This window comes from Dioscorea cayenensis, chromosome 9, assembly GCF_009730915.1.
Source record: "Dioscorea cayenensis subsp. rotundata cultivar TDr96_F1 chromosome 9, TDr96_F1_v2_PseudoChromosome.rev07_lg8_w22 25.fasta, whole genome shotgun sequence".
Lineage (NCBI taxonomy): Eukaryota > Viridiplantae > Streptophyta > Magnoliopsida > Dioscoreales > Dioscoreaceae > Dioscorea > Dioscorea cayenensis.
Genome location: NC_052479.1, coordinates 15790202 through 15798429, shown reverse-complemented (window position 1 = coordinate 15798429; position 8228 = coordinate 15790202). Strand labels below are relative to the sequence as shown.

The 8228-nt window shown below is 42.8% G+C and overlaps 1 pseudogene; it reads right to left on the bottom strand.

Moving 5' to 3' along the window:
- Window positions 1–1120: 1120 nt before the first annotated feature.
- LOC120268312 lies at window positions 1121–2493 on the bottom strand (annotated as a pseudogene).
- Between the last annotated feature and the right edge of the window lie 5735 nt (window positions 2494–8228).

The following is an 8228-nucleotide window of genomic DNA, read 5'->3' as shown; positions in this document are numbered from 1 at the left end:
GGAATCGGTTTCACTCTTAGGTTTCCTTAAAGCATATTGCGGTCATATGGGGTGTGAAGTGTTGAGATTGGTCGATTTCTCCACCGGGACCTTGTAGGGGACTAGTGCCTTTTGCTTGGAGACAAGGATTGGTTATCGTTGGACTACCTCGACTCATTAGACTCGATTCTAGAGCATTTAGTGAATCTTGAGCTTTAAAGAAGATCTTAGGGGGATCATTGCCCGAATACCTCATCCTTAGTGATTGAGACTCTTCTACTTTATTTCTTGCATACTTGTTTGCTTTGCTTGCAATTAGTTCACTCCATTATATTAACTGATTCCGACTAGATAATTGAGAAGTGGTTATTACTAGTACTTCCGTTCCCTGTGGATTCGACTACCCGACTCACCGGTTAATTATTACTTCGACACTCGTACACTTGCGATTCACTCACGCATATTCGGACGTGTCAGAGGGTCGAGAGAGGCTTATTGCACGGTCCACCCACTAAGCTAATAAATGCTGCATAAGAGAGTAGGAGGCCGGCTGCTACCCCAGAAAAAGGTGCAAACCCATGGCGGAACATATGCTAAGGCCTTTGGTGGGTAAAGAGAGAAGTCAATGGATAAATTCAAAGTCCTTTGATTTGTTCATACCATACACTAATTTCCTAATCACTTACTTCTTAAAGTAAGGATAAGACAAATAAAAGAAAGAATTTTTTATATTTTTATAAGAATATATATATAGCACTTGTATGTCCCAACAACTTGGCAATACGGATGTGCCCTAGATGGGGTTCTAAGACACCCGGGGAAATAGTCGATTTCCCACATTCCTTTTTTCTCGGGCATATCGAGAGGTTGGTGTAGTACAAGAATGAGAAAGCCGTAGCACGCCCCTACCTATAAACCTTTAAGAAGTACGCTACGCTCATCATGTTTTTTTGTTGTCAATGAAATTCTTCCTATCTTTCTTGCATCATAGGTAAGGCAAAGCGCTTTCTTTTAAAGAAGCATCTGGTTCCATCTTTTTTTCGTTAGTTAACCCACCTTTTTCTAAGAAAGACTTTAGTAATTCGGGATCTATACTACTTGGAATGGCTCTCTCATATTAAGAAATTCTGTCTAGTGGCATTCAATCACAGAATCCCTTGACAGCTGCATAAATCACTACAATTTGTTTTTCAATTGGAAGTGGTGAATATTGTGGTTGTTTGGGCACTTCTGTCAGCCTTGCACCTCTATTGCGTAATGCCTAAGTCGCAGCATCAAGGTCTGATCCAAATTGAGCGAAGGCGGCCACTTCGCGATATTGTGCCAATTCTAGTTTTGAACTACCGCGGACTTGTTTCATAGTTCTCAACTAGCGACAGACCAAATGCGACTGACAGATAAGGCAACGTTAATAGCTGGTCTAATTCCGCGATAAAAGAGCTTTATTTCTGAACAGATTTGTCCATCTGTAATAGGGATCACATTGGTGGGGATATAGGCCGATATGTCTCTAGCTTGTGTTTCAATGACGGGTAACGTAGTCGAGCTACCTATACCTATCTGGTCTGATTGTTGAGTGGCTCTTTCTAAGAGACGGGAATGTAAATAGAAAACATCCCCTAGGAAAGCCTCACGGCCTGGTGGTTGGCGTAACAATAATGACATTTGTCGATATGCCACCTCCTATTTACTAAGATCATCATATATTATTAATGCGTGCATTTCATTATCGCAGAAATATTCCGCCATGGCACACCCAGAATATGGGGCCAGAAATTGCAGAGGAGCAGGATCCAAAGCGGTGGCTACTACAAAAATGGAATATTCCAAAGCATTCGCTTCTGGAAGAATTTGAACTAATTGTGCCATAGTCGAGCGTTTCTATCCAATCGCTACATAGACACAATACAATGTCTCACTCTGAGAGGTGCCCCTTGAGTTCATTTGCTTTTGGTTTAATATAGTATCGATAGCTATAGCTATTTTTTAAGTTTGTCTGTCCCCGATTATAAGTTCTCGTTGACCACGGCCTATATGAACCAGGCTATCCACTACTTTTAAGCCTGTTTGCATAGGTTCATGCACAGATTTAAGTTCAATAATCCTTGGGGCTTTTAGTTCGACACATCTTCGTTCGTGATCGCTTAGAGCCCCTCTTACATCAATAGGTACTCCCAACGCGTCGACCACACGGCCTAACATGGCCTTTCCAGCAGGAACATCAACAATAGATCTAGTGCGTTTGACAAGATCTCCTTCTTTAATAGCGGTATCACTACCAACGACAACAATACCTACATTCTCATTCTCAAGATTCAAGTCTATTCCTTTCACACCGCTGGCAAATTCCACCATTTTTCCATCTTGAATCTCATTCAATCCATAAACATGTGCAATCCCATCTCCAACTGAGACCACCCGACCAATCTCATCCACTTGAAAATTCGTGTAAAAGTTGGTCATTCTACTTTCTAATAGAGTCGTGAGTTTCGCAGCTCTGGGAGATAATTCCATACTTGAATAAAGAAACACGATGATAGAGTCAAGGGAGAAATCTGCTTTACTAATTTACTAAATATAATACTAATTAATTTCAGAGGCGAGTAAGTGGGCTTTTTGCATATGTTAAGCATATAGCTAAGGCTCTTTAAAAATTTGAAAAATAGCGCTTTCTTTCTATTTATTTATGATAAAACGAAACCACCAACGCCATCTTGGCAACTCTGAAAAGTGCATTAAGGCTAGTGGAACTAAAGGGCCCTTAGACAAAGGACCCAAGACTTCATTGCTCGATTCAGACTCTGCCTCTGGGGAAGTGCTCACAACAACTAGAATTTGGATGGAGCTTCCCAATGGGTTAGAGCGTTTGCAAACCAGAAAGGGGAAAAGTCCATTCTCCGAAGTAGTGAAGTGAGCCAAGATAATAAGACAATAGGTCTCATCGACCAAGCCAGCTATCAGTCAATGAGTGGGAATCAATCCAGAAAGAGAGAAGGTCTAGTGCTCTAAGCAAAGTACTTTATTTCTTTGCTTTAAAATGGGCTTACAAAGTTCTTGCCTTCTTTTGTTCTGCACTAGTTCTGTTTAATGGATCAGGTAGAAGGTCTAATGGATGAATCCTACAAGAAGAGGGAAAAGCTATCATGCTGTAGTGGATAAACTCAGTTTGTAGGGACTGAAGTGCTAGAGGCTCGAATGTGGCTCAGTCGATTATCCGGATGATGTAGGACTCCTGGGTTCTTGAGGAAAGCTCTTCAAGTTTCTAGTTCTTCTACTCTTGAGACAAGTGCTCTTAGCTTCCGATAGTTAGTTTACGCCTTCTTTCCTTAGTCTGAAGAATTCCAAGGCTTTGCTTGACTCGCATTCATTCTCTACAGAGTACTCTTTTTGAGCTTTGAATTTCTTGCTTGAACTTTTGAATGAAAAACAATGAAAAACAAGGAGAAGAAGAACAAGGACAACCTTTCCAAAGAAGTAGTTGCAGCAAAGGTCATGAGACCTGAAGAAAGAAAGCTTAAGTCGAGTAAGTACCCTTGGTGGAGATGTACTTTACTGGCGATACAAAGCTTTTGTGGAGAACTCAGCAGGCTGATGATGCTCAGGCTGGTCGGACTACCTTCAGCTCGTGGGATGAGGGAAAAGCTAGGTACATTGGTCACTGAGGGCGACAGTGACTCGAAGCCGGATCAATCCACTGTAATTGTTGGGGACTCAACGGGCAGTGAAAGGTATCCCTTGTCATTCTCTTCTTTATGTGCCACTGACCTTGAATGGCAGGGAAGCCAAGGCCATGGTGGACACTGGAGCCACACATAATTTCATTCGAGAGGCAACCATTGCACGGTTTGGGTTGAGCATTGGCGCTCACACCAGCCGTGTCAAGGCAATCAACTCCCAGGCCCAGGCAGTAGCAGGCAGAGTGCCTTGAGAATGAAGGCATTGTTATCTCGGCATAATTATTGTCCCGATATGGGTGAGGACATTGAAGCCTAGTGAAGTTGTGCTAGTAAGACAAGTCTGAGGAAAGACGCGAAGCTGGTCTTCTTCAGCCTTTACTTGTCCTGGAAAGGCCTTGGCAATCCCGGCAGGCAAACCGAGAGGATCAATGGTTTGCTGTAGGAGTATCTCCTTCACTATGTGTCTACTTCACAGAGGAACTGGTTAAGTTAACTTGATGTGGCCCAGTTCTCGTATGGGTAGCCCCCAGTCATCATCATCGCGTAAGATGGTCGTGGAAGGGTTCGAATCTCACCTCCAAGAAAGGAAGTAAGAAGAGGTGCTTTCAAAAGCTTCTCGCAGGATGAAATGAAGAAGTATGCTGACCAAGGGAGGAGGCCCTTGGAGTTCAAGGTTGGTGACAGGGTTTGGTAGAAGCTAACTCCTCAAGTCAAGTTTGGAAGAAGTTTTACCGTCGGGATGTTGACAAGGGCTTGATCACTCGTCAAATTGAGTATAGATTCTCGTATTCTTAAAGCACTACACAATTTTCTTTCTGAATGAACACTGCTCTATTGTTCTTTCTTCATTCTTCGGACTACGCATATTTCTTTTCTTAGAACTTCTTTCTTTAATAATATTGTATATTATAGTGACTTAAGAGAACTATCTCTTCAAATCATCCTACTCTACTCAATCCTTTACAATCGATGTATCTTTCATACTATCCAGAAATTCAGACGCATGGGCTACGTGAGACCGTTTGTTTACCAAGAAAAGCAGACAACGGGGGTAGTTGCTTGGAAAGCATGTGTTAGCTAAAGAGAAAAAGAAATAGAAGATGAGGAATAGAGAATACCAACCAAGAGAACAAAAGCGTAGAAAGTCTCGCAGCACAGCATAGAAACAAAGAAGAGGGGCAGAGACAGACAGACCAAGAGCACTGCTATAAATGTAACCAAAAGCAGTCCAAATTCTATAATAGATTTTTACCGGGATGGATCAAACTGTGATTGAATATCTTTCTTTGACTTATTCACTCGGCCAATCGTTGGGATGTGTACGAGATACGATAAGGGCCCAATATCTCAATAGCACCCTTGTCTAAAGCTTTGAATGAGACTGAATATCTGAAACATAGGAACGATCTGACTAGAAAGTCATTCAAAACTTTATCGAAGAACCAGTGTTTATTGAAGAAGCAATAGAGTCAATTACAAAAAGTACTATTTTGAATGGCTCGTAGGAATTGATCCACTACGGGATTTACATTATATGCTAGAGAAGCACCTGAAGTACTAAACAGAATAGGTATTAGTTTTGTAATGGTTGGAGCAGCAAACTCGGATTCAGCAAGAATCTAATTTTTTGGTAGTACGAAGGTGGAATTGGCCCAAAAATTGGATAGGGGTAAAGACGCTACCGGGCACCGGTGGGTTACTCAAGTGCCCCCTGAACTGCGTAAAATGGTCGCCTATTACATGGCTCACAAACTCTGCCTGGGGTTGGGCTACCTATTCTCTTATTCGTCAGCGGTACAGCGCACACACGGCCTCGGTTTGCTGCATGGACTTCCTATTCTATGCATTTCCTACAGAGTACAATGGAACCCAGCTCAGCTCTGCTGAGCCAAAAGGAAAGAACCACCGAAGGCGGATTGTAGACTATAGCTAAGAGGCTTTCATCGTCCGTAAAGGACCTAATGGAAGACCGTGCTCCGAAATGCACTGATAGTTTTGTTTTAAGAACACTTGACCTTACACCTTCTATTGAGCCATGTCTATTCTAGGTGGAATCAGCAAGATTGAACCGAGGCCCACCCGGCCACCTTAAGGGTGACAACCAGACAACCAGTAGTCTTTCTTTCCGAAGTTTCCTCCCGGGGCCCTGAAATCATTAAATTCATAGGGGCGTCCCCGTGCATGGGTCCAATGAGAAAGAAAGATAGGAGGGCAGGATTCATTGTGGTCAGGCAACTCCCTTCTGGGAAAAAAAAGGAAGGGAGTCACTTGAGCTACGGGAAGGGAAGGAAGTCGTAGATGAGCCGGAGGTCACTTTTTCCCGAAGGTTGGTTTTTTTCGCTCTCTTGCCCATCATCGCACTCCAGCTCTAGCTATCGGCTCAGCCCTATCTATTCATATCTTTTTCTTTTCTATGAATATTTTTTTATCTCTCTTATTCATAGATCTTGAAACAGGATCAATAGAAATTTCTAAACTCAATATGGATCTATCTATAGAAAAATATATAGATCTCCATCGAAATATCTATCTATATATATAAAAATATGGAAGAACCTTCGAAGCCTGTCCCTGATATTGTTCTCCGATAATGTCCCCTTGGCGAAAGGGGCCACCATTCTCCTTCTTTCCTCAATCATTCCAATCATTTATCCATTTCATTCCCCTTTTTGGTCTCCCGGTTGGTTCGTTTCCTAGCCATAGGAGTGAAACTTTCATTCCACTTTAGAGTTAGAGAAGAGGTCAGCCCTCATATGCCGTAAAAGGAAAGCCGTGAGGTTAGCGAGAAAGATGCTTTCAAGCAATAAGTGTTGCTCTTTTCCAGTATACTCGAATGGTTAAGTGATAGATATCAGTATTCAATAAATCTTCCTCTCCCGTGATCGGTCCTCCACCCCTGAACCCTAGCGATAAAGTGCTCGAAGCTCCCCCGCACTTTCGCCTAACTAGCGAAGATTCACTCTCCCTAGCACCACTACCTACTGAATAAGATCACCCGTCGTAATGTAGCAAAGAGAAGAACCGACGGGCTCGGGCCTAAACCTAGGAAAGCTGGTAGAGGGACTAAAAATGAGAAGGAATCGACCGAATGCCTAGAAAAAAATTATGTAACCTAAAGAAAGGAACTGATAATCATGCCTTGATCCCAGAAAGTTTGACTTGACTTAACCAATCGCGGGAATAATTAATATTTTACTAGAGCTGGGTAGCCAAGCATTGAAAGTACTTCCTCTCGTATTTATCATGTTGGAATGGCTAACTCCTCATAAACTCAGCTATACGGTCAAAGTGCTTTGAATAGCGCTATTTCGTGAAGTCAGACAGGAAGTCAACCTTCGCCATCAACCTAAACGAACAAGCCTTGATTCAAATACCACGATAGATGGTACCCCTTGTCGTTATTGTCAAAATAGGAATTATGAAACTCGAAACTCACTCAACGCTCGCCTAACAATACCCTTCAAACAATCCGCACCTTTTTTATAGGTCACAGCCTGAAAGTCTTTATTCCTATTCCATCCATTATTATAGTGAATCCTCATTTCTAACCACTCTGACTCTCAAGAGCGAGCCTAGCTCCCAAATTCTTTTGCATTAATGGACAACTTTGAATTAGCCTATCTACATGAGAACGGGCGTGATTCATCCACCCTTCGGTAATGGAAGGCGATCGAAGTTAGGGTTCTGCTTGATGTTGTACCCATCCGGAGCAGAGTTAAATTTAGTGTCCCTAACGAGAGATGATGTCGGTGAAAGGAGAGAAGCTAGAAGAAAGAACGAATGGCACTACTTTATTTATCGGGTGACCATACTATGTGTACCTAACAAGAGATATGGCACTGAAGGCAGTCCACATATCGAGGTCAGAATGGGATCAGGTGTTTTCACATCTCACCGTAGTGCCCAGGTCATTCCCCTTTCTTTTCTAAGTCAATATAGGTTAAAGGTGGGTAAGGAAGGTTTGCCATGGTAAATTTGTGCGTTCGATCGATGAAGCTCAAAACTTTGTTTGGGTGGTATGTGATCCGATCCAACCTTTGTTTGAGCAGGTCAAAGAGAAGAGTTCTCCTGATCATGACGATGAAGGGAATTCATTCATATATATAAGCCAAGTTCGGAAGGATTGGCCACCTATTTCCCCTCTGCCCAGGCCTATGGATATCGCCTGGGCGGGTTTGATTGGGAAACTGAAGCAGGGGAGAGAGTCTCATCATGAGTTAGGACATCAGTCCATCTAATGGTCAAAGCCAGGAGGTTTCCATCCTTCGTTTCGAATCCTCTACAGCTCCCTCCGGGTAAAGGTGTTCTGAAGCCATGGTACCCCAGTTACCAGTGTCAAGTAGAGGATGTACAGATGCCCCTGGATGAAAACAAATGGAAAGGGCTTGGGGACATACCACTCCAGACAGCAAGTGATCAAAAAGGAGTCACCTTCACCCTCCTGGCAAACGTGGTTCAAATAATGATGAGTCAAGCTCAGTTCAGAGGTGACCCCAAATTCAAGCCACCAAATACTCCAGTGGGTCAATGGTTTGAGCACAGACCAAAAAATGCTCCTAAATTCCCGGCTCC